The sequence below is a fragment of the Nyctereutes procyonoides genome, unplaced genomic scaffold (assembly GCF_905146905.1).
Source record: "Nyctereutes procyonoides isolate TBG_1078 unplaced genomic scaffold, NYPRO_anot_genome, whole genome shotgun sequence".
Classification (NCBI taxonomy): domain Eukaryota; kingdom Metazoa; phylum Chordata; class Mammalia; order Carnivora; family Canidae; genus Nyctereutes; species Nyctereutes procyonoides.
This window is the reverse complement of record NW_026575020.1, coordinates 7,365,553-7,393,039: the sequence shown is the minus strand read 5'-3', so window position 1 is coordinate 7,393,039 and position 27,487 is coordinate 7,365,553. Positions and strand designations below refer to the sequence as shown.

The 27,487-nt window shown below is 40.7% G+C and overlaps 1 protein-coding gene across 2 annotated transcripts in view; it reads left to right on the top strand.

Moving 5' to 3' along the window:
- The first annotated feature begins 1,316 nt into the window (after positions 1 to 1,316).
- The window catches only part of ZNF652 (zinc finger protein 652), a 62,274-nt gene continuing 36,103 nt past the window's right edge, over positions 1,317 to 27,487 (top strand). For both annotated transcript variants that reach the window (XM_055327494.1, XM_055327503.1), the window contains exon 1: positions 1,317 to 1,435. The gene's annotated coding sequence lies outside the window, so the exon portion shown is untranslated. The remainder of the gene's footprint in view (positions 1,436 to 27,487) is intronic.

Here is a 27,487-nt window from a genome sequence, read left to right as displayed (position 1 = left end):
TCCAATGGAGAGAAGATTTAGGGAACATCAGGGAAGTTTGGTTTATGGTGGGAAAGGGTCATGCTGACCCTCCAAGTTGCTGTCTTGGGTCCTCTCCACCCTAAGGCCTTCACCTTGCCTGCCTCACTTCCCCTCTCTGTACTCCAAGCACTTGCAATTATGGACACCCTCTCTTGGCTTGGAACTCGGATAAATGCTACCTTGTTAGCTAATAGTACCATTAATTATATTAATGATTAATAGCTAATTAGTCATAATGCTGTAATACTTTCAATGGAGGGTTCCTTTCTTGCAGCAGCTCAATGTCTCAAGCACACACACACATATCCCCTTTCCTATTCCTGGCCACAGAACAAACGCGGCTCTAAATTTGTTTTTCTGATCACTCTGGCAATCTCTAAATTTCTCTAGTTTTTATTAGCAGTTCCATTTCCCCGGCGGATGACACCCCCCCCCACACACACACTCCTGCTTCTCTTTTGCCTCCTTCATTTCTGCCTTCTGTCTCTCACCCTACCCTCCAGCACCAGAGGCCACAGTCAAGATTTTTTTTACATTTCGCTTCATAAGCCGAAGAAGGCTCCTTTGCTTCTAAGTCTCACTCGGGCCCACTTTCCCACTTCGTCCCCCCTTTTTTCACTTCACCTTGCCTTAATCCTACCCCGCCCCTACTTCGGGGAGGCTCGCACCCTCCGCCCCAGGCTCCCTCCCACTCGGCGTTTTGGCTTCCTTTCAGCAACCACGCCCCCAGACCCAGGGCGAGCGGCGCGCACGCGCAGTGCACGCCTTTACCTGGGCGCTCGGCAGTGGGCGGAGTGGGGGAGGGCGGGGGTGGAGCGGGAGTCGGCGGTTATCTGGGCGGCGGGGCGCTCACATTGTGGCAGCGGGGAGAAAAGGTGCGCCGGGGCCGGCCCGAGGTGCTGCGCATGCGCGCCGCCGCGCCCAGCGGCCGGGATGCCAGGGGGGCGGGCGGAGGGAGGTGTCGGCTCCCCGTTGGGCGGGGGGGGGGGGGGACGCGGGCGCGCGCGCGCTCTCGCCGCCGCTCGCCCTCCCTCCCTGCCCCCGGCTCCGCACTCACAAGCACACACGCACACCCCCTCCCCTGCCTCCCTCCCTCCCTCCCCGCGCGCCGCCCGCCCGCCCGCCCGCCCCGCCGGCCCCGCTCGCCCTCGCGCGCTCGGAAGGGAGTCGCGAGACGTCGGAGCGGCGGCCACGTAGCGCTGCGGCGGCGGCGGCGGCGGCGGCGGCGGCGGCGGCGGCGGCGGCGGCCGAGGCCGGGTCTGCGGAGCGGCCCTGAGGACAGACGTTGGGCGGGGGGGAGGGGCCGGCCCGGCCGGCGGTTGTTACTCGAGCGCCGCGGCTACAGGCCCCCCGCCGCAGGGATGGACCGCCGAGGCGGCGGTCGGGGCGGCGGAGGCGGAGGCGGCCGGCCAGGGTGAGTAGAAGCCCCTGCCCCCCACGCACACGCCACAGTCGCGGCTGCGCCCCTTGCAGCAGCCCTTCCTCCCCGCTGCCCGCCGCGCCGGCCGGGGCTCGGGCGCCGGGTTAACCCTTCGCCGAGGCAGCTGCGTGCACTAGGCCGGAGCAGCCCCCATCCGGCGGGGAGGCCCGGGGCGCTGCACTCCTCTGGCCGCGAGCTCGGGCCGGGGGCGCCCGCTTCTGCCTCCGCATCCCGGACCCAGGCGGGCTCCAGTTTTGCAGAGAGCCCGCTCGCCTCGAGACACGAGGGGAGGCTGGGGTTGACTGGGTTAGCGGGCCGAGGGAGGTTTTGCACCGGTCCTCCTGCGAGCATTCCCCTGCCCTGCAGCTGGCGGCTTGCACCCTTTGCCTCCCCGGCCCTGCGGTTGCGCCCAAACCTCCAACCCCTGGGAGTATTGTGCTGCCCGAGATAAAATGCATCCAGTGTACACCCGCCCAACACTCACCCCAAAGGGTAATGCAGACCTTTCTCCACCCCCCACCTTCTCCTCCCCTCCAATCAGACTCTACTTAAGATTCTTAGATGGGAAACACTAAAGGTAGTGACACCCCCGTTACATCTGCACATAACATGTTCATTGTAGAGGGATGTCTCCTGGACAAATGATAAATGCCCCTGCCTCATCCTCGAAGTCTTGTCTGCACGATTTGAGATCCCATATGCTCTTCTTTGAAGAGGGCCAGTCTTTGATCACATTTAGTACATCCCTCCCCCACAACACACACACACTTCCTGATTGCCAGAGCAGCCCCTGTCATTGCGGATCCATTGTCAGGAATGGCTTGTGCCAATCAAAGGAATGTGCTTCTGCTTTTGGGGAAGGGTTCTTTCCATAACCATGTTCTCAGGATGGCCCTGCGTGAGTCTGTCTTTGATTGTCCCCATGTTCAAGCATCGTTATCATAGTGTTTTCCTGATCTGCATCTCCCGTGTACCCTCAGTAATACCTGAGTGGTGCTTTTTTTTTCCTCAGTTGATTGGATACATAATGGTGTGTGGGCATTTCATTTATTTTGTTGTAATATTTAACTTCGATCGTCAAGACACAGTAAATAAATAGGGTAATGTTTTGGGAAGAAGGTGTATTTTTTTTTTTCCTCCTAGAGATGGCCAGGCCTGTATTGTTCTGGGAATGGCAACTAGCACATGCTTTGTTGACAACATGTGTCTGCTCAAGGAATGAAGAGCTGCTGTGGCTGGCATGTGTGTGTGTGCGCTGAATGCAGGGGATGTTCCCGCCTAGGGCTGATTTGAGAGTGGTCAACTGCACTGTGATGGTTAGGACTGGCAGGCAGGTTGGTTGCCTGTATCAGGACTGTGCACATGTATTCGGATAGGGACTACCTTTAGTGTAATTTTGTTGAAAATGTTCACCTCTGAGTTTTAGTGATTCTGGAAATGTCTCCTTCAGTGGTTCCTAACCTTTCTTTGGGATTATGGAAGCCTTTAGGGTCCTCTTAGTGAGGACACATCATTTTGTATGCAGTTATACCCCTCTTGAAGCTAGTCCTGGGACATCAGGTTGAGATCCATATTATGCAAAAGTGAAAGGAAACTTGAGTTTTGTTTCTTAAGGATTGGCATTACAGTACTTTGGTCTGAGCAGTAAGCAACAAAGTAGATTATATGTATCCTTCCTTGTGTTTTGTTCTTTGATTACAGCAGGTTAGGTATTTGTAAGGTATCATTCCCTGTCTTCCTATAAAAAGGAGATGTACGTGAGAATTTCAGAAAAGGTTAAAACTGGAGTCAAAATAATTTGTCTGAATTTGACCAGTTGATGATATATGTTCCTTGCACTGTATTCTAAATGTAGCAAATTTCAACAGCAAAGTCAATGGTCTGTTTCATGATGCCTATCCATAATGTGTTGATTGAGGTTGATTGGATTTCTTAAAAGAAGGGTTTATCATCCCTGTAGTAGAGCACCTGCTTTGTGCAGATTTTTTCAACTTTATTAAATATGATTTCATGTCTCTGTTCAAGATGACATTGCCATCAGAATTATCCATTTTAAACTTTGTTCTAATGGAAAGATCTTAATTGTAGTTAGGGAATTCTGTCTCCATGTTTAGGATCTAGAACTAGGGATGAACGTTGCACTATTCCATCAACAAGCAGAGGATAAATATCAGCTATTCTTGTTTAAATCACTCTGCATCCAGCTTTTGCTGTTTGATTATATTTCAACCAAGGGAGACTTATTCCAGCTTGTGATAGTGTTGTGATGGGCAGTGACATTAAAGAAACATAGTCTCCGGCTCTTCAGGAGCTTACAGTTCTGACAATATTTTTTACCTAAGGAATCCTTTGGGACCTTTTTTTTTTTTTTTAACGTTTTTGGGGTTCTGAGAGGCTAAGGATTTCATGATATTAACAGCTTTTTGGAAGGCAAGGGAGCCTTGGAATCTTGCGTAGAACCTATTCCACACACACGAAGAATAGCATTTATTCTGATAATTATGCAGTGTATCCTATGAAGTTTGAAAGCATGCTGAGATTGCAAATATTGCATCTTTTATTATCTAATAAACATGCTTGAAGTGGCTTGTATTACAGGTTATATTTTTTGTTCATGTCATGCCTGAAGTTTTACTGTCAGAAATTATTTGCCTATCCTAAACCCAAACCATTTCAAAGTTGCAAATATGTTACTTTGTCAGCGTAGTATAGTGACAGATCACTAAAATCTCAGGGGACAGTGTGCTTCCTTGATTTAATATTGCAGAACCTCTTGTAACCAGTCACTTACCTAAACACCCACATACCACAGAGCAGCTGATCATATAACATGTATGGCTGTGAGAACAGCATTCTGTCTGCCAGATTCAGAGCTTGGAAGCTGGAAAACAATTGCATGGCAGTGAAACACTTCAGGAGTAGTAGTGCCAGCAGCTCACTCATTAATACAAACAGCTTGCTTTAGTTTCTTCAACACTCTTCTTCAGACACCCTTCCCTTAGGAGGTTTCAGAAGAGCGGCTCCTGCTCAAGGGAAACAGCACCTACTTTCTGCAACTGTGGCCTCAAGATCTGATTTGTGACGCCCAGAGCTGTTTCCATTTCTGCTCTAAGTATGGGAAGTAATCTTGTAGTGTGGTAAGAAAATACTTTTCAAGTTTGTAGGGAAAAAGTTGATTAGTAATGCTACTGATGTGATTTTGTTTTGGAATGTCTGGAGCCTATCGAAGAAGTAAACTGTAAAAGTGAACTGTTAAAAAAAAAGTCACCCTTTACTCAGGGTTTTAGATAATTTCAACAAAAACGTGAATATACTCTTGAGTTTCATTTCCCTTGTTGTAAAAAGTCAGTTAAAGAGACAGCCAACAACAACAATAAAAACCCCTGTGGATTCTCTTATATTTTGTACCATTGCCTTTGGAACTAGTTATTCTAAAGGAGGTGATTGCATTTCCTTGCAGGGAACTCTTGGATCTTGTGCTCCAGCTTTAGGTATGATAGTCTTCTCAGCTACTGTCCCTATTTCTGACAGCACTTGAATTTACTTTGATAGAAGGAAACTGTGTTGCAGTCAGTGAATGTAGCTGAAGGAGGATCAGGAAGCCTTTGGAGCTAGGCAGAACAAGATTTGAATCAGCTCCACCAGTTACTGGCTTTACAGCATTGGGCAAATCACCTTGACCTCTCTGGCCTCAGATACCTCAACGGTAGAATGGGGTTTGTTATAGGGATTAGAGATAATATATGCAAGCTGCTAGCATGGTTCCTGGCACATGTATATATTAAGGACTCAATAAATGGTAGGACGTGGCTGATGTGGGAAATAGAGATCATTTTGGCTAATGAGAGATCTGGTGCTGTGATCTGCATACTTTCATTTGTGCAGATTTGGGATGAAAAAATTGCAAATATTTGACTTGGAGCATACCTAAGTCTTGCAGGTGCAGCGTGCTTATGGGAACTTTGATTTGTTGCTCTATGGCTGGCTGGACGTGGTGGAGACAGTAAAACAGCTCCAGATTCTGCAGTGATACCCACAGGCTGTGCTTGTTTCAAGCCTATTCAGAGCTTGTGTGGTGAAAAGGGTGTTTTAGGACATTAACGTATCTCAATGAGTTCTGTGTCCAGAGTTGAATCACGTGCAAAGCCTTGTGTAAATTTTCATGGTTAATGCAAGCCATAAAGTGCTTGGTAGAATCAGTGAAGACATCAGATGCTTATTTTAGTTAATCTGTTTGTTTATATAGCAGTTATGTTTGATTTAAAAAAAAAACACTTAACATTTTCTCCCAAAGAATTCCCATTGCTCTTCTGAGGTTTTGATCATAAACTGTTATTAGGGTTATAAGTTTGAGTGCCTTAGGCATTTTTGCTTTGGTGGATGAAGGAAAGAAAAGTCTCTTTACCTGTCAAATTTTATCAACTCTCCACTTTAGGCCTATACCTACAGATTGTGTGTGTGTATCCCTAGCCTTGTTTTTAGTCTGAAAAGTAATTTTATGGTAAAATATGACTTTTTTTCCTCTTTAAAGCATAGTTTAAGAGATTCTTTTGGAAAGTAGATTCAAGGCCATGTATACAGTTTTATTCAGTGCAGAGAGCTTTTAAAATGGAATTTCTTGGGTCCTGTAGAATTACTCTGTCATTTTTGTAGGATATCATTGTGATAAGTCTGTGAACCCACAAGAGTTACCTAGAGACTTTTCAGATAAGGTAGACACATCAGTAATGCATTAGGATTTACCTCAAGGGACTCTGCTAATCCTTATTTTCTTTTATTGTTGAGCCACCTCGGGGCTTTCCCATCAATGGAATCAGTCACTAGCATTGGATTGCTGATAAAGAGGGATTGGCAAAGAATGGTTTTAGACTCGCCTTAGATTTTGCAGAACACTTGAAAAAAATTAATCTCGGCCACATGTATAATAATAATAAGAGCACTTATGCTGTGTGAGCCCAGACTGACTAAACAAATAAAATTTAGATGATTGAGCTACATATTTTTTTTCTCAACTATAATACATTTTGCTACATAAACTTTTTCTGGGGAGGAGGGTTCTATTTGTTTTTTAACTTATTTGTTCTGGTTTACTAGAGTCAAATGGCCTAGCAGAGATTTGGTTGCTTCTGTCTGTTTCTTGATAAACTCCTCAGTGTGTGGTGAGAAGGGATTGTTGGAAGAGAACAGAAATAGAAATGATGCAGAGTATGGCTCTAGGGCCTTATTTCTTGATCTTGCTAGGCATGTAGCATCAGAAGGTTCTTACTTTTCACTGGATTTCACAAAGATATACAGTGTTGGGTGATTCCTTTTGTCTTTAATGCTAGTGAAGAATAGAGTCTTTAACTGCTTTGGAATTTAGACTTTTCAGCTTTGGAATTTTGATTCAGCTTTGGAAATTCAATGGACTACAACTTCTTAATTACACTACCTGGCTTACAAAATGAGACTTACACTAGGTCCTTATGAATTGTTTTCACCCTTTCAAATGTACTATTTTAATGTATTTTAAGTAATGTCTGTGGCCTTTGAACATTGAAATATATGGTGAAGTGTTGGTTTTTTTGGGTTTTTTTGTTGGTTGTTTTTTTTTTTTTTTTGAGGTGATGAGAAGAGTCTGTGTGTGCTCTTAGTTGCATAGATGAATCTGTGTTTTTTTCCCCATTTCCTCTTAAGACTGTAGCCCAGGAACACCTGGGTGGCTCAGCAGTTAAGCATCTACCTTTGGCTCAGGGTGTGATCCTGGACTCCTAGGATGCAGTCCCACATTGGGCTCCCTACAGGGAGCCTGCTTCTCCCTCTGCCTATGTCTCTGCCTCTCTCTCTGTGTGTCTCTCATGAATAAATAAATAAAATCTTAAAAAAAAAAAAAAAGAAAGACTGTAGCCCAGATGCCCAGAGACTTTTCCTGTATGTAATATACTATTAGAGCTGGGATTTGAAGTTACCTTGCCTGAAAGATCCTCCTTGTAGAACCCTACAGTTTTCTTTCTAGCATAAAAAGCATACAAATTCATCTAAATAAACTCAACAAAAGTTTGGAAAAAACCTAAATGTGTATCAGTATAGAATTGGATAAATAAATTAGGGTACATTCATGCAGAGAATAAATTTTATAGCTGCAAAAAAGAATGAGGAAACTCCTGTTGTGGAAAAATTTCTAAGCTGTGTATAAGTGGAATGCTTTATATACTCATTTGTGTATGGTATCCTTAGCTCAGAATTACGTTTATACTATTCATATTTTCACGTGTAACAATAATTAGTTTTCCCTCATATAATAATCAGTTGTACACATATAATTTATTTGTCCATTCTACCATTGTTGCGCATTTGGATTATTTCTGGTTTGAGCTATCATGAGTAATGGTGCTCTATTCACTGTGTTTTCTTCTGTACTTAAGATTTTTGATCCATGTGAATGTATACCCACTGAGTAATTTTTGGTTTAAAAAGTATTGATCAACAATCCATAGGGAAATTATAATGTCCTGTGTTTTTTTATTTTATTTATTTATTTATTTATGAGAGACAGAGAGAGAGAGAGAGAGAGAGAGAGAGAGGCAGAGACACAGGCAGAGGGAGAAGCAGGCTCCATATAGGGAGCCTGATGTGGGACTCAGTCTCTGAACTCCAGGATTACGCCCTGGGCCGAAGGCAGGCGCTCAACTGCTGAGCCACCCAGGGATCCCCCTAATGTCCTGTTTTAAATTAAATATTGAAATAGTTGCTGGGGCAAAATAGTTTTAATTTTTTTTAAAGTACATTCTTAAAGACCTAGCTTGGATTTTTACAGTATTAAGAGAATTTCCAAGTCCATCTGAGAGCAAACCCTATATACTTTTATCCTTAGAGAGGGGTTAAGTATGACAGAGAATGTTTTTAAAAATAGCTACAGGGACGCCTGGGTGGCTCAGGGTTAGGCGCGCCTGCCTTCGGCTCAGGGTGTGATCCTGGAGTGCCGGGATGGAGTCCCACATCGGGCTCCCTGCATGGAGCCTGCTTGTGTCTCCCTCTGCCTCTGCCTATGTCTCTCCCTCTTTCTTTTGTGTGTCTCATGAACAAATAAATAAATTTTTTTTAATTTTAAAAATAAAAAAATTAAAAATAGCTACATATTTTGAAAGATTTGTCTTTGTAACTGCTACATGGTTCTTTTCATTGCATCATTTCATAATAATGATATAATAATCCTTCCTGAATTGCTAATTATTAAAAATGTTTACTTAATATTTTTACAACTGTGGTATACTTAAACTTTTTGGAAACCCAAGGTTTTAAACAAATAGCAACATGAGAAATTTACTTAAATATAGTTAACTGGTTTGGAATATTGTGAAGTGCCTTGGGTCTGCCGCCCAGCGGGGGCGAGAGGAGTTGGGGCAGGTAAGGTGCTCCTGTGAGCCCAGGCTCTGTAATCATGGCTGGGGCGCCATTACTTCTATTGAAAAGTGCATTTGGTCACTTTTTTTTTTTTGCTGTACTTGCACTATTGTCATTTTTTTCCCTCTTATTGCCCAAACATGGAAATAATGATTAAAATATAAACCTGTAAAGCAGTGGTTCTTGGGCAGCCCGGGTGGCTCAGCGGTTTAGCGCCGCCTTCAGCCCAGGGTGTGATTCTGGAGACCTGGGATCGAGTCCCACGTTGGGCTCCCTGCATGGAGCCTGCTTCTCCCTCTGCCTGTGTCTCTGCCTCTCTCTCTCTCTCTCATGAATAAATAAATAAAATCTTAAAAAAAAAAAAGCAGTGGTTCTCAACCAAGTGCAATTTTGCCTCCAGGAGACATTGGGCAATGTCTGGAGATATCTTTGATTAACACAGTGGGATCTGGGGTGTGCTTCTGGCATCCAGTAGGATCATCCTACAGTGCACAGTATGATCTGGTCTAAAACATCGGCTGTATGGAGATTGAGAAACACTGCTATAAAACAACTTGCTAAGTTGATGCTACAAGGCAGGTAGCAGTTTTAGCATTGACTTTGTTAGATTTGACACATGAAAGTCATATTTAGTTTAGTCTAGAGAAGAAATAAGCTAGGATCTTGTCTAAATTGTAATAAGGTTTTAAATATGAAAACTGATTTTAGTATAAGCTTTAGCAGACAAGTCATCTTTTTTTTAAAAAAATATTTTCTTTATTTTTTCATGAGAGACACACACAGAGAGAGACACAGGCACAGCCAGAGGGAGAAGCAGACTCCATGTAGGGAGCCGACGTGGGACTTGATCTCGGGTCTCCAGGATCACACCCTGGGCTGAAAGCGGCACTAAACCACTGAACCACTTGGGCTGCCCGACAAGTCATCTTTAAAAAACATTTTTTTTTTTTGTAATTTTGTTAAGTAAGCTCTACCAGCAACGTGGGGCTGAAACTCATGACCCTAAGTCTGAGAGTCACATGCTGTACTGACTGAGCCAGCCAGGTGCTCCTAGTCATCTTTTTAAAAAATAGACTGCTTATAGTCCCCTAGAGGGTAGAACCAGATGATTTTGGAAGACAGTTTTTGGGTTTTTTAAAAAGATTTTATTTATCTGACAGAGAGAGCACAAGCAGGGGGAGCAACAGAGGGAAAGGAAGAAGCAGGCTCTCCGTTGAGCAGGAAACCCAATGTGGGGCTTGATCCCAGAACCCTGGGATCTTGACCTGAGCTGAAGGCAGATGCTTAACCAACTGAGCCACCCAGGTTCCCCTGGAAGATAGTTTTTATCTACAAGATTATTCAAAGAGAAAAAGTCTTTATTATATGTTACACAGCATGAAGACTTCTTTTTTTTCTCAAAAGTAGATATATTTGAATTTTTATAATCCTAAGGTATATCTTGTTCTCCTCTAAAAGAAGATATTTGGGGCGCCTGGGTGGCTCAGTCACTTAAGTGTCTGCCTTCCACTCAGGTCATGATCTCAGGGTCCTGAGATTGAGCCTGGCATCACTCCCTGCTGGGTGGGGAGCCTGCTTCTTCCTCTCCCTCTGCCTCCCCACCCTGTTTGTGCACGCACGCTCTCTTGCACACTCTCTGCCTCTCTCTCTCAAATAAATAAAATCTTTAAAAAGAGAAAAAATATTTGGTGGTTTGACATACAATGTATTTAAATCTTGTATAATGCGGGACACCTGGGTGGCTCAGTGGTTGAGCATATGCCTTCGGCCCAGGGCGTGATCCTAGAGTCTCGGGATAGGGTCCTGCATCGGGCTCCCTGCATGGAGCCTGTTTGTCCCTCTGCCTGTGTCTCCGTTTCTCTGTCTGTGTGTCTCTCTCATGAATAAATAAATGAAATCTTTCAAAAAATTAAATTTTGTATAATGTAAGTTAAACAATATTGGTAAGAGATGCAATGTTTTAAATTTGGAATATACATGCATAGTACAAATTTTTTCTACTTTCAAATAGCTTCTTTATTTATTTCTTTATTTATTTTTTACTTTACTACTTCCTGTCAGGTTGTGGTAAAGAATGTATACACTTCTGGGGCACTTGGGTGGCTCAGTTGGTTGTGTCCAGCACTTGGTTTTGGCTCAGGTCATGGTCTCAGGGGCCTGATGTCAGGCTCCCTGCTCAAGGGAGTCTGCTTGAGAGTGTTTCTCTCCCTCTCCCTCTGCCCCTCCTCTCCTTCCATATCACGCGCACACACTCTCTCTCTCTCAAATTAATTAATAAATTATTAAATTAATAAGTAAATAAAATCTTTTTAAAAAGGAATGTATACACATATTTTTTAAAAGATTTTATTTATTCATTTATGAGAGACACACAGAGAGAGGCAGAGGCATAGGCAGAGGGAAAAGCAGGTTCCATGCATGGAGCCCGATGTGGGACTCAATCCTGGGACCCCAGGATCATGCCCTGAGCCGAAGGCAGATGCCCAACCTCTGAGCCACCCAGGTGTCCCAGAATGTATACACTTCTGCATCTATTCCACCTTGTCAAGTATTAAAACAATATCCAAAAGACGGTTTGTTTTGCCTCCTAGTCTCTCTTGAACCTTTTTGTCAACTCAAATGGAAAGTTAAATTTTCTTTTTCTTTGAAGATGACTTCTGTCTCTAAGATCAGGTGGTGCAGTGAGCACTAAAAGATTTGTCCACAGAAGCCAAATATTGCAGAATTGGTTGTTTTCATTCCAGAACTATTTATTGAATTCCCTATAGGACTGTTTCTTAAGCATTTTGACTGTGACCCACAGTAAGAAGCAGTGCACATGTGGTCACGTGTATTCTCTTTCATTCATACCCCCCCACACCTGAAACAAAAGCTATGTGAAACAGTACTTACCTTTACTGTTTGTGAGGCAGTCTGTTATTTTTTTATTCCATTTCATTTTTCAAAATTAGGGTGGGTCAGGCAGTTTGAAAATCACAAAAAGTATTAAAGTAGATGCTAAGCAAATGCTTACTGGATTAAATAAATGGGGGTTGGGAGAGTGCTAAAATTAAAAGCTATGCTTAGAGGTATAAGTTTGAAGTAGAAATCCAAGAAATGTGGCATGAAGAAAATCATTGTGTTTATGACCTTATTCCATGTAGAAAGGTAATTCTTTTTATTTTTTTAAGATTTTATTTGTTTATTTGACAGAGAGAAAACACAAGCAGGGGGAGTGGCAGAGAGAGAGAGAGGGAGGGAGAAGCAGGCTCCTGCTGAGCAAGGAGCCTGATGCAGGGCTCCATCTCAGGACCCTGGGATCATGATTTGGCCGATGGCAGATGCTTAACTGACTGAGTCACCCAGGTGCCCCTAGAAAGGTAATTCTTAAAGACTGAAAACTTTAGAAGCGGGCAGCCCCGGTGGCGCAGCGGTTTAGCGCTGCCTGCAGCCCGGGGTTTGATCCTGGGGACCCTGGATCGAATCCCATGTTGGGCTCCCTGCATGGAGCCTGCTTCTCCCTCTGCCTGTGCCTCTGCCTCTCTCTCTCTCTCTGTGTGTCTCTATGGATAAATAAATAAAATCTTAAAAAAAAAAAACTTTAGAAGCCTTGAGGTTGAATCCTCATTTTGCCTAGTGTTTTAACCTATGGTATTCCAAGAGGGAGTACACCTACCATTGCTTAGTACACACAGACATACACACACGTACACACTATCTACCTGTTTATTAAGTTAGGTAGAACTGAGGATTAATGAATATAGGGAAAGATTTTTTTAACTCTGTAGTATGACCTTCTTTAACACTGACCCTGATTTAGACAATAATTTGCTTATGTAGAATGGTTATAGAATAAAAATCTATCAGGGACTCAGTAGTGAGTGTTTACTTCTGTGTAAAAATCCAATTCCAGGGTTGTACTGTATTTCAGGGACAGCTCTGAAAAGCACTCATCAGAACCTGGTTTTCCAGAAGGATAAAACTTAGAAGTTACTTGGTTGGCATTGTATTTAATTTCTATCTTCAGAGTTACATATACAGTCTGTATTTTTGTTATTCATCAAACTTTACAAAGCATTTACTGTTTAATCCTTGTATAACCCTTTGAGATAGTGTATTATTACTCCATTTTACCAGCAGGGAAATTGAGACAAAGTGAAGTTATGTAACTTGCCAAGTTAAATATGTTTTTTTCTTGACAATGAGATTTTATAAGAAAGGCCACAAATCATTTTATCTTGTTAATTAAAAACTGAAGTTTAGGGACACCTGGCTGGCTCAGTCGGTTAAGCATCTGGCTCTTGGTTTCAGCTCAGGTCATGATCTCAGGGTTGTGAGATCGAGCACCTCGTCAGGCTCTGGCTCCACAGGGAGTCTGCTTGAAGATTCCTCTCCCTCTCTCTCTCTCCCTCTCCCCCTGCCTCCACTCAAGCACACACACTCTCTCTCCAGTAAATAAATCTTTTAAAAAAATTTAAAAATTTAAAAAATAGAATTAAAAAATCTGTAAGTACTTCTGGACTTTTGAAGCCAGAGACTGAGTAAAGCCTTTGTTTTAAGTTTTAAATTAATGCACAGTAAAATTGACGTTTTGGTGTGTACAGTTCTGTGAATATCAGTACGTGTTATAGATTCATGTAACCACCATCACAATGAGGATACAGAACAGTTCCATCACCTGAAAAACCTCCCTGCTGCAGCTCCTTGCCTCCATACACTCTTCCATGCAGCATCCATGGCAAGCGATGACCTGTTGCTCATCTCTATCCTGTTCTCTTCTGAAAATGAGAATGTTATTTTTTTTCTTTTTTTTAAGATTTTATTTATTTATTTATGAGAGACACACATAGAGAGAGGCAGAGACATAGGCAGAGAGAGAAGCAGGCTCCATGCAGGGAGCCCAATGTGGGACTCAATCCTGGAACTCCAGGATCATGCCCTAGGCCGAAGGCAGATACTCAACCACTGAGCCACCCAGGCATCCCGAGAATGTTCTATAGGTAGGATCATACCACATGTAAGATTTTGAGACTGACTTCTTTCTGCATAATGCCTCTGAGAGTCATCCTAGTTTTTGTATGTATCAGCAATTCCTTTTTATTGCCAAATAATATTCCATTATGTGCATGGATTACAATTTGTTTCTCCATTTACCTATTGAAGGACATTTGGATCATTTCCAGTTTCTGGTGATTATGAACAAAGCCTCTATAAACATTCATGGACAGGTCTTGGGGTGAATGTGAGTTTTCATTTCACTAGAGTGAATAAGAATGGGATAGCTGTGTCATGCAGTATGTATCTCAATCTATCTTCCAGAGCCAGTGTGCTCTTGTGCATCTCCACCAGAAATGTGAAAGTTCCAGTTGTTCTGGATCTTTGTCAGCACCTGATATTGTCAATATTTTTTATTTTAGCTGCTCTAACAGATGTATGGAAATAATTCACTGTGAGCCGAATGACCAGAATCTGGGGGATAGGCCCAGCTCTGCTGCCAACTAGCTGTTGACCTTAAAGGAGCCCTTTATTTTTATTTATTTTTTTAAAGATTTTATTTATCCATTCATGAGAGACATAGGGATGCAGAGACACAGGCAGAGGGAGAGGCAGGCTCTCCCTGGAGAACCCTATGTGGGACTTGATCATGGGACTCCAGGATCACACCCTGAGCCGAAGGCAGACCCTCAACCACTGAGCTGCCCAGGCGCCCCAAAGGAGTCCTTTAAATAACTTTCTGAGCCTCTTGTTTCCTTGTCTCTCATGTAATAGGGAGTATTGAATGTGCTGTAAGTTCTGGAATTCCTAAATTCATTGATACGAAAGAGAGATCCTTGGCAAGAGGACAGATTTATGTTTGTGCACCAAAAGTCTGTTGACTGATATTCTGAGCTAAAGTAAAAATACTGTAAGCAACATACATATTCATAAACAGAATCCATGGTGACATTACTTGATTTTATAACTACAGTTTTTTTTGGAGCTAAACATAATATTGTGATGGTGTGTGTCACATCTATAAGCAAAAATTACATAGCTAATGTTACCATTAACATTGACAACCTGTAATCTTTTGGCTAATGTCTGTTTTTATAATATAACTATTTTTTAGCTTTCTAGGGTTAAAGTTTGTAAAATTTAATCACAAATATTTTGCCACTTCCTGTCATGAGTGGGGGATCACTTTTTTTAAAGATTACATATTTAGGAACTAGCCCTTAATGCCTTTTTTGAATATGAGACAAATTACTTCTATATAGCATCGAGAAGCTTTATTATTTTTCTAAAAAATTATACATGCTTATTTAAAACTATTAAAGAATTACAGAAAATTATAAAGAAATAAAGTATCTCCTTCCCCACCCTCACCTCATCCTGACATATGCATATATATAAGGACATATGTAAGGATATGTTTGACATATAAAACCATGTCCTTACAGATGACATGATACTGCTTTTTAGTCTTTTTTTCTCTCAAAGTGGACATATTTCTGTGTCAATTAATATAAAATATAAATATATAATTATAATATATTATAATATAATATAATTATATTAATATAATATAATTATAATATATCATAATTTGGATGTCTGCGTAGTATGCCAATGTCTGTGTGTACCATTACTTGTGTTTCAAGTCTTTTGTTATAATAAATACTCCAGTGAATGCCCTTGTATACACATCTTTTTATGCTTGTGGCATTATCTTTTAATGGTGAATTCTTTGATGGCTGTATCCAAAAGTATGCATACTTCACACTTAGGAAAATAGTACTGAACCCCTCTATGGAAGGTTACTCCATTCTTAGATAATTAGCTGTGCCAGGTAATTTCATACATCAGTCAGGCTACCTTTGTGTTAGCCAGTTTGGGATTCAAGCCAGGAAACATATGTACACATGTTTGTACCTGGATTTCTGCTGAAAAAAAAAAAAAAACCCAGCCCATTTGCTAATTGATAGTCTTTACCAAGTAAACCTGAGAATGTTTTATTTTTTTTAAGATTTTATTTATTTATTTCATGAGATACACAGAGAGAGAGGCAGAGACACAGGCAGAGGGAGAAGCAGGCTCCATGCAGGGAGCAGGACGTGGGACTCAATCCCGGGTCTCCAGGATCACACCCTGGGCTGAAGGCGGCGCTAAACCGCTGAGCCACCCAGGGATCCACCCCCCCCCACCCCCACCCCCACCCCCCGAGAATGTTTTAAAACATCAAAGCTTAAAAAAACAAAGTCCGTTTTTAAAAAATCTCACTTTGGAGAAAAATAAACAGATAAAGCAATCTACTTAAAAAAAAAGATTTTATTTATTCATGAGAGACAGAGAGAGAGAGAGGCAGAAACACAGGCAGAGGGCAGCCCTGGTGGCTCAGCGGTTTAGCACGGCTTTCGGCCCAGGGCTTGATCCTGGAGTCCCGGGATCAAGTCCCATGTCGGGCTCCCTGCTTGGAGCCTGCTTCTCCCTCTGCCTCTCTCTCTCTCTCTCTCTCTTTCTCTCTCTCTAATGAATGAATGAATGAATTAAATAAATTAAATAAATAAATAAATGAATAAATAAACAATAAAAGAGAGACACAGGCAGAGGGAAAAGCAGGCTCCATGCAGGGAGCCTGACCTGGGACTTGATCCCAGGTCTCTAGGATTACGCCCTGGGTGGAAGCCAGGCGCTAAACCACTGAGCCACTGGAGCTTCCCTACTTTTTTAATTAAAGAAAATCTTTAAATTAAAGTGATTATAACTCAATTTGTATTATCCCAATAAGCTCTCATTTTAAACTTTTTAAAAATATTTTTAAAATAAATGTCATTCAAACTTAAAAAGATAAATTAATTTCATTTGAAAAAAAAAAAAAGGTTTGTTCTTACATAATCTCTACCCCCAATGTGGGGCTTGAAATCACAACCCCAGGGTTAAGAGTTACATGCTCCACTGAGCCAGCCAAGTAACCCTCTTTTTAAATTTTTTAAAATAAGTTTTAAATTTTGGAATAATTTTAGGTACAGAAAAGTTGCAGAAGGAGTATTTGTATACCCCTTATCCAGTTCCCCTTACTGTTAAATCCTTACATAATCATGTTAAAGTCTTACATAAACTGAAGAACCAACATTGGTATATTATTGTCAACTCCAGAGTTAATTCAGATTTCACTAGTTTTTCAGCTAATATCCCTTTTCTATTTGGAAACATCCTAAATCAGGCTTTTAAACTCTATGCTTGGGATCCCTGGGTGGCGCGGCGGTTTGGTGCCTGCCTTTGGCCCAGGGCTCGATCCTGGAGACGCAGGATCGAATCCCACGTCGGGCTCCCAGTGCATGGAGCCTGCTTCTCCCTCTGCCTGTGTCTCTGCCTCTTTCTCTCTCTGTGTGACTATCATAAGTAAATAAAAAAAATTAAACTCTATGCTTAAAAAATAATAAAAAAATAAACTCTATGCTTAAATGAGCTTGAATATCTATTCATAGATTAATTTTAGTGATACATGGTATGCACCGTGTATAATGTGTCTGGATCTCTATTTAGACCAATTTAAGTTATCTTTAACAATAATAGTTCTGAAAGTTATCTTTTGACATTTATAGACAGTTCTCCCCAAGGCCATTTTAGAGTATGCTTGAAGATTTTTTCTGCACCCATCTATGTTCCATATAAAAACATGATCTATAATATGGAAAAGTGTAACTCTTGCACAGTGGTACCCATTGCAATATAGTTACGAGTTGCTGTCTCCAGGAGCACATGGGAAATAGCCATCTTCTGTTTACTGGGAAATTAACGTGTCTGTTAAGCACAAGTGATAGTCACCAGTCTAATATGCTGGATGGTTTCACACTCTGTAATGACTGGCTCTGAGAGAATTTAAGTGTTATGTGAGAAAAACGTGCTGGCCTTGAGGCAGGATACCATTATAAATAGGGAAGTACCTGGATATCTTTCACTCCACACTTGGTAATGGAAAGATTCCTTCCTGAGACAACCCATGACATCTAAACTCATGATATTAATTTGAATCATTCCTTGAAATTGTTTGGTTTATGGAAGAGGAAGAAGGAATTGGTGACATCAAGTAGATGTGGATTTTTAAGAATCACTTTCCTCCCAGAATAAGTGGAACTCTTTTGAGCGTTTCCTCCATTAACATGCCATATTTTTTTAAGATGAAAAAAATACTCTCAAGCATTCTAGGAAACAAAGATATCAAGAAAAAGGAGAAGGTGCATTTGAGCTAGGTCTGGGAAGATGGCTAGAATTTTATAATCAAATGATGGGGGAGTAGCAATGTTTTAGGTAGAAGGAAAGAGTAACATAATCAAATGTTTAGAGGTAGGGAAAATCAAGGTGTGTTTGAGAAATAGCACAAGGACGGTAGGTAGGAGAGGAGGCCTTTGGGAGCTAAGACTGAAAAAGTGGGGCTCAGATGGTGGAGGGCTTTTGGAATGCTCTGCTGAGGAGTTATATTTCATTCCAAGGCTTTAGAAACCAATAGATTTTGTAGCTGGGGAGTTACATGATCAAATTCTTTAGGGAAATGTAGTTTAGAAGATGTCTGTGTAAAGTGTCTTAAAAGAGGGAGTCAGAGAGACTGCTACCTCTGCATTAGATGATTAAGGCCTGAACTGGGAGGTTGTGTTAGCAAATGGAACCGGGAGGACAGGGCAATTTGTAAAACTAGGACTGGCTGGTTCATTACATAGTGGGGTAAGGTAGAGGGAACAGCCAAAAATGAGCAGGAGTTTTGGAGCTCAGAGACTATAGCTGATTCATTTGGATCTTCCACAGACTTGACCATGAAATAAAAACTTAAAATCAATAGCATCCTTGAACTGAAGGAAAATATGTAGCATTCTTGTATTAGAAGCAATAAAATAGGGCAGCCCCGGTGGCTCAGCAGTTTAGTGCCGCCTGCAGCCCAGGGTGTGATCCTGGAGACCCGGGATCGAGTCCCACGTCGGGCTTTCTGAATGGAGCCTGCTTCTCCCTCTGCCTGTGTCTCTGCCTCTCTCTCTCTCCTCTCTGTGTATTCTCATGAATAAATAAATAAAATCTTAAAAAAATTTAGAAGCAATAAAATATATGGCTTAGAGTTGAGGATACATGACATTTGCTGTTTTAGGATTGAGGGAGCAAACCAGGAAGGGAAGAAGGTGGGTCTTTTTTTTTTTTTTTTTAGAAGGTGGGTTTTTATTTAACAGTGAGAGCCGTGTTTATCACCTGTGTTTACATCTGACTTTTGTGCAGTGAAACACTTCAAACCCTTTTGGTCACCATCACCACTACACTGACTGAATAAGAAGAGACTCCTGGTCATCTCAGTGTGACAAATTTAGAAAACCATCTAAAACGATCATTTCTTCGCACCTACGTGTCTATAAATGTGTGTGCACTGTGTTTGCATAGCTGTCTCTTAGTTGGACCTCTATATACAAAAGTGGCAGACCCCGCTGTATAGTGTATCAGCTAGAGAACACCTATAAGTCAGCTTGCAAGCCAGTTCCTGCGGAAACATTGACTGCACTTGAGCAATATAGATCTACAACCTTACCTGCAGCCAGGTCTGCATTTAGTTTTATTGTTCTGTCCTTGAAAAATTAAAAGCAAAATATGGTGGTAGCTACTGTCTAGAAGGATGGATTTTGACCTTGACTGAGTGGTGACCTTCCTAGGTGAATTGTTTTACTTCTAACATGTTTAATTTTTCCTTTATATTTGATCGTTACATGTGAGCATATTTGGAATTAAAGTTTCATTGAATTAAAAATATTACCCTATTGCCTGCATTACAGTTTTTAGAAACATGAGTTTAAGTTGTATAAACAGCAATAAAATATACAGTAGTCCTAATATGAAGGGATTTTCACACTACATTTTACTTCCTCTATAATTCCTTAGTCATACCAAAAACTTAATTTAGATTTAATTGTAGTCATTTTGGTGTTTTTTTCCCTCATTGTCAGGTTAGGGTCCTATTATCTTGTTTTTGGTCTTTCAAAGGAGATAGTGCTGTTTTGGGATGGGGGGAAACCTTTTTATATTATAGAAATTCTCAAATATAAAAAAAAGAAAAGTGTGATAAACCTAATATGTTCATCTCCCATGATCAATGTTGTTTCATATATATATATATATATATATATATATATAATATATATATATTCACCTTCACTATACTCCCTTCTGTAATTAACTTTGAAGTAATTCAAGGGACACTGGGCTGGTGCACTTGGTAAAATATCTGACTCTCAATCTCCAGGTTAGGAGTTCAAGCACCATGTTGGATATAAAGATTACTTTTTTAAAAATTCTATTATTTATAAATATTTTTTAAAGATTTTATTTATTTATTTATTTATTTATTTATTTATTTATTTATAGAGACACAGGGAGAGAGAGGCAGAGACACAACACAGGCAGAGCGAGAAGCAGGCTCCATGCAGGGAACCCGATGTGGGACTCAATCCCGAGTCTCCAGGATCACACCCTGGGCTGCAGGTGGCACTAAACCTCTGCGCCACCGGGGCTGCCCCTATTATTTATAAATATAAGATTTTTTTTCTTTAAAAGACAACTGCAATACCATTATTACAAAAAAAACCTCCTTGAACATTAAGTATTCAGTTGGTGTTTATATTTCCCAGTTGACTCAAAATTGTTTTTTTAACTTGTTTTTTCAACAGACACAGGCTAGAATGTTGAATTAGGGTCCAAAGAAGAGTGATTAGCAGGCCGGCCAGCTGGCCGGCCTTCCTTCCTTCCTTCCTTTCTTCTCTGTTTTCTTTTCTTTTTTTTTTTCTTGCAGTTTTAATTGAAGAATCCAGATCATTTGTTGTATAGTTTCTGAGAGTCTGGATTTTGCTGATTGCATCCATGTGGTGTCATTTAACATGTTCCTCAGTCCCTTTTATTTTTTAGAACTAATTTTTAGATCTACAAGCTTGACAGATTAAAGGTCAGTTTTTCTTGTGGCAAGGCTATTTAATAGGTGCTAGCATACAGATCTGCCAGGAAACATAGTGTTGGTTGTTTCTTTTTTTGGTACTGTTAATCAGCCATTGAGGATCTTTGCCCATATCAACTCATTAGGGGTTGCAAAATGATATCTAATGCTATAATTTCTTCTTCAACTATTAGCTGGAATAGATTTTTAAAAAAAGATTTTAAATCTTTTTTTAAAAAAAGATTTTATTTATTTATTCATGAGAATACACAGAGAGGAGAGAGAGAGGCAGAGACACAGGCAGAGGGAGAAGCAGGCTCCATGCAGGGAGCCTGACGTGGGACTCGATCCTGCGACTCCAGGATCATGCCCTGGGCTGAAGGCAGCGCTAAACCGCTGAGCCACCCGGGCTGCCCAGCTGGAATACTAATAAAAAATTTTCCCTTCAACAAGTATTTAGTTTCTTTAAGGTATAGATCTGATAAGAATGACAGACTAAATACTTGATTCTTGCCCTTCACTTACCAGTTTTCAACAAATGAATTGGTTCTCTTAGCATCCTCTAAAGGTGACCAGTGTTTCAGTCCACTACTGTTGTTAATCCTCATTGATGACTCAATTGTGGTATCTTTGTCCATTAGGAGCTTATCAGGCTGGCTCCTGAGTCTTGTCTTTTTTTAATGTTCAGTGTCACAGAATTGCATTTTATTTTATTTTATTATTATTACTGCTTTAAGTGTGGTGCTTGAACTCACCACCCTGAGATCAAGGCCTGAGCTGAGATGAAGAGTCAGACAACCAACCGACTGAGCTACCCAGGCACCCTCATAGTCTTTGATAGCTACCTTGCTTTCCATTATGACAAGATATGACGTTTTTATTTTTTATTAATTTGATTTATTTGTGTACATTTTTTGATGTGATAAAATCAGATTTTGATTTCCTCTTCCTTGATTAAAGCCAGTCTTTGACTTCATTGTATAACAAGTACATATAGGAAAGTTGAATGTCTAAAATAACTTTTTTATAACTTAAGAAAATTTAATGTGTAATAAAAAGGAATAAAATTAACTTAAAAAAAGATGAAACCTTGAAATGATACACATTTTACAAACATGTTACCATATAGGAAGAGTAGTTTGTTTTTGCATAAATAGATAACCATATAATTTATTGTCCAGACTGGGGGATACATGAGAGGGGTATTATTAATAATTACTTTGTGAGAAAAAAGGTATAAACCAGGACTTTTCCCAGCAAAGTAGAATATATACTCACCCTACTTATAAACTAATTGACAATATCCATACCAGGGATCATATCTGTTATGTTCACAGTAATGTGTATGGTATCTCATGTATTGTTGGTACTCAATAAGTATTTGTTGACTATTACTAAAAGCTTGCTGATATTTGGGAGCTTGGTGTAGATTCTAAATGTTTTTGTGCTTAGTTAAATTATGATTGCACTTTTTTCCCAACTTTCTTTCATTAACACTTGCATCTAAATGATCTTGTATATTGAGTTCTGAATGGGTATGATAAATTCATTTTTTTGAGTATAGAATTAAGTGCTTTGTTTGTTATAGGAAAAATACATGTTCATTATAAAAACATGAGAAAATCTAAATAATCTCCTTCCCACCACCTCTCCCTTTCACTGCCCCCCCCCCCCAAGGTCATGTGTCTTCTGCTTGGATTTTAAGGGAGAAAAGAGCAGAGCAGTTATATATTCAACTAGTTCTTGTTCTTTCAGAATCTCTCTGACTCACCTTTTAGCCAGTGGGCCTTAGTTTCCTCCATTTATAAAAGAGACTAGTACTTATCTGACAGGAACTTTGTGACTCTTAGATAAATGTGGTTTTTTTAGTGGGGAGGAGCTGAGGAAGGAGGGAGTGATTACTTGAACAATGTTTCTGTGATCAGAACTATTTTTTGGTCACCCTAGCCACATTTCTTAAAGATATTGCCAAAAGTAGTGATAGAAAATTTGCATTGATGTGAATTACTGTGAAAATTCTTTGATTGTGGTAAAGGAAGTATATGTGGAGTCAGAGTCCACATTACTGACTAAAATCTTTTCTTCAACATAAATAGATGAAGGGGAATTAAATTTAGTCATATGTCCTCAGGCCTCTGGGCAACCTGCTTGGTCATGTTGGCTTGGTTATTTTGACCACTCATCGGATTTGAGTAATGACAAAAGTTATTTAAAAAACAAAACAAGCATGCAAGTAAATATTTATTCAGAGTTTTTATTACATCTATTTATAGTACATATATTGTGAAGAGCTGTGGTTTTCTTTAGATTAAGAAACATTATATAAAAATCATCTTCCCCACATAAATGTTTCCTCCACCCACCTACTCATTTGTCTGCAAGCCAGGAGTCTGTTTACTTCCTCTTGAGCTCCGTACCTTTGCTGTTCATAGGCTCATTTTTTAAGACATTCCAGTGCAGTTAAAATATAAATCTCTAAAGTGTGTATTGTTACTAATTAATTTTTCATACCCTAAAAGTAACTTCTCTGGAGTTTATGAGCAGATAGTGTCTTAAAACAGGTTATTCATTCAGAAACCTGGATGTTTGGGATTTTTGTCCTAGTGAAACATGTACAGTCGTTCACAGTTCAATACAGAGAATTGTATTTTGGGGAAAGGTAATTAAGATTTCTATGTGGAAAAATACCTTTTGTATTTGAACATTTTTCACAGCTTTTCCTGCCCAGGTTATTACTGAACAGTTGTTGGGCCAGGAAGCAAATAGCCAAGAATAATTTTGTGTAATGCTGAGGGGTTTTGTATTTTGGGGTTTTTCTCCTTAGAAGCAGATTGTTAAATCGCTACATGTTTTATAGGTTAGGTTAGCCTAGAATTAAAGTTTCAGTGTTTTGTCACCAGTAACTAACAGAGGTTTGTCAGTGTGAAGTGGATGTGTGTGTGTTCATGAGGAATTGGGTCTTTCTTTCCTAACCTGAAGAGTTAAGATGAGTTGTAGCATGAAGATGTATTGAAATCCACCGCCCCCCCCATACTTTACCTGTTATCTGGCATTTATTGAAAAAATCTTGCTCGAAAGTTGTAGGTCCCTTGAGGGCAACAAACACTACACTCAAAATGAAACTAGGTTACTGTTTCTGTAACATGCAGTGGTTTGTATCAAAAGCTGTTTTGGTCTTAACTTTGAGATTATCCCTTATTCTTTGAAGTGGTCATATTTTAAGTTGGAGTGGTTTTAAATTTTAGAATTTCCTGAAGTGAACATAAAAATGTTTTAATATTTTCTTATGTGGTTGTTGTACACAAGTTTATAGAAAGCTTATCTCCAGACAACACATTTCTTCGATAAGACCAAAAGAAAAAAAAATACTTAAGATTTGAGAAAGTATTGAAGACTGACTGTTTTAGGAGTGTATTCCAAATGGTTTTAGGTAGCTGTATAATAGATTTCTTTCGCTTTTGTTACCTAGATTTCCTTAGCTTTTGATATCTGGATTTTTGTGGTTTAGTACTTCCGGTTTGTGTTTTAACATTAGAACCATTTTTATAGTATAACTAAGAGAAAAGTAGACACTTTTCATTTACTATTTATTATTAACTACTTTTTGCAGTGTACCATCTCTTTTCTTTTAGTTGATAGGTTCTAAAATGAGGTGGAGCTTAAGATTGAGGTTTTATCATATCTCTTCTTCTATACACAATTTTTTTAAATATTTTTTTTAATTTTTATTTATTTATGATAGGCACACAGTGAGAGAGAGAGAGGCAGAGACACAGGCAGAGGGAGAAGCAGGCTCCATGCACCGGGAGCCCGATGTGGGATTCGATCCCGGGTCTCCAGGATCGCGCCCTGGGCCAAAGGCAGGCGCCAAACCACTGCGCCACCCAGGGATCCCTCTATACACAATTTTTAAAAAGCTTAACAAACCAACCTCCCACTATAACAAATTGCAGAATGTTTTCTTGTAATGGGACCCTATGCTAAGAAGTGTTCCTTCCCATCAGCATTCAAGCACACTCAGGTCTCTTCCGTCTTTAAACACCAAATTCAGACCTTTCCCGTCTTGACTCCAACCCCAGCTCTGTTCCTCAGCTTCTGTTCCCTCATCACACCCTTGCCAGCTGGTTAAGGAGGTCCCTCAGCTAGGGAGTGGGAGCTCCAGAACCCTGCCCAAGTCTGAGCCCTGAGCCAGTATACTAATTAACTCAAGACTGCTGTGTTGTTTTTGTTTTTGTTTTTGTTTTCAGGGAAAAGGAGTCTCTCCAAAGGACCAGGGGCCTTCAGGTTAGGGAATGATTCAGCCACTAAATTCAGTAGTCAATTTTCTCTGTCTTACTCAGTGCTTTAGCAGCATTTGATACAGTTGACCAGTTCTTCTTTCTTGAGAAAATGTGTTTATGTCCCCACTTCCTTGGCCTGCAGTTTACTGTTTCCTTTTACCTGTGTGTTAATTTCTCCTCTCTTCTTTGTTGGTTCTTTCTCCTCTGCCCTGAGGGTGCCCCAGAGCTTTTCTTTTCTTTCTTTATGCTGTCTTCCCAGTCCCCAAATTTAAATTCTTTCTGTATGCTGATGTCTCCCAAATATTCACCTCTAGACCTGACTTCCTCTCCATCTCCACATTCTTGGAGCCACCTGACTACTTGATATCTGTACTTAGACATCTAATTTGCATCTTAAATGTAACCATAACAAGTAGGATGCTTTGGGTTGGAACTGATAATCCAATTCAAAATAATTTTAAAATAGAGAAAATGTATCATTACAAGTAATAAGATGCCTCAGTCTGGGATTGGTTTAAGTCTGTGGTTTAGTGACATCACCAGGGATGTTCTTCCCACCTCTCTGCCATCTAGGAAATGTCTACTTTGTCCTTTGGCCATCTTCCATTATGGGTATGAGATGGGCACCTCCATTCTAGGCATCATATCTAGATAAGAGGAGTTCCAGCAGAGTGTGGTTATTGCTTTCTTATGCTTTTTAAGAGTTTGGAAATCGGGGATCCCTGGGTGGCGCAGCGGTTTGGCGCCTGCCTTTGGCCCAGGGCGCGATCCTGCAGACCCAGGATCGAATCCCACATCGGGCTCCCGGTGCATGGAGCCTGCTTCTCCCTCTGCCTGTGTCTCTGCCTCTCTCTCTCTCTGTGTGTGACTATCATAAATAAATAAAAATTAAAAAAATTAAAAAAAAAAAAAAAAGAGTTTGGAAATCGGGCAGCCCCAGTGGCTCAGCAGTTTAGCGCCGCCTTCAGCCCCGGGGTGGGATCCTGGAGACCCGGGATTAAGTCCCATGTCGGGCTCCCTGCGTGGAGGCTGCTTCTCCCTCTGCCTGTGTCTCTGCCTCTCTCTCTTTCAATCTGTGTCTTTCATGAATAAATAAATAAAATCTTTAAAAAATATAAATAAATAAATAGTTTGGAAATCTTTTTCAGAAGCCTTCCAGCTGACTTCCACTTAAATCTCACTAACCAAAACTTGGTCAAGGGCCCACCTCTAGGGCAGCCCTGGTGGCTCAGTGGTTTAGCGCCACCTTCAGCTCAGGACATGATCCTGGGGACCCCCGGATCGAGTCCCATGTTGGGCTCCCTGCATGGAGCCTGCTTCTCCCTCTGCCTGTGTCTCTGCCTCTCTCTCTCTCTCTCTCTCTCTCTCTCTCTCTCTCTGTGTGTGTGTGTCTCATTAATAAATCTATAAATTTTTTTTAAAAAAAGGGCCCACCTCTAAACCAATCACTGGCAATGTGAATATGGACAGGTAAACAATTTTTATACAAAGTAGAATGAATAAGTATACTAGAGGTAGTAGAGGCAGAGTATAAATACAGGAGAAGTGATGATGGGGTTGGAGAATTTCAGAAAGAATAAATTGTGTTTGAATTGAATATTGAAAAATCAGTGGAGTTCACTTGTTAGGGAGAGAGGTAAGGGCATTCTTGGCTGATGGGACAGGATACACTGATACCTGACGTAGAGAAATTCTAGGATGCTCAGGGAACGTTGAGTAGACCTGCAAGCTGGTGCACAGGGTTTGTGGGATGATGTGGAGGGAAATGAGATTAGAGAAGTAAGGTGATGGTTCTATTCTTGAAGAAGGTTTGGCCTTACCTTTTTTGGCAGTAATCATCATTGTAAAGGAATTTTAGCAGTATTTAGCAAAAGACTTCTCTAGTCACTGTGATAAAGACATACCCTCTTTGAATTTGAGGCTGATTGTCTTATTTATATTTTTTTATTTTGCCTCTCCCACCTGTGTTTTCTTCTGAAAAAGGAAGAATGGAATTTCAGATTGCACACATCATCTATGATCTTGTTCATTATCCATCACATCTATAAGCAGATTCTGTCAATTCTCCTTTTTTTGCCTCTCTGCCACCTTTGGTGTTGCATGGATTTCTCAGCCCTGCAATCAGAACCCTCCATTTTCTGTACCTCCTCTGTATTTACAACCTTACCACCTCCTAATCCCCGGCAAGACTCCTTTGGCTAGGTCTTTGTCTCCACACCCCTGGAATATACTGTGCTCATTCCTGATGACAGTTTACTCACGTAGCCCTCTCCTCCACTGTCTTTTAATTTCCTCTCTCCCTTTTCAGATCCCTCCCATTTTCAGGATCTAGTTCAGATCTCAAGCCTTCCATAGCCTGGGTATCCTACGTCTTTCTTGCTCTTTTAAATAATTATATGGCAGCGTTTTTGGTTTTTTAAAAAAATATTTATCTATTCATGAGAGACACACAGAGAGAGAAGCAGA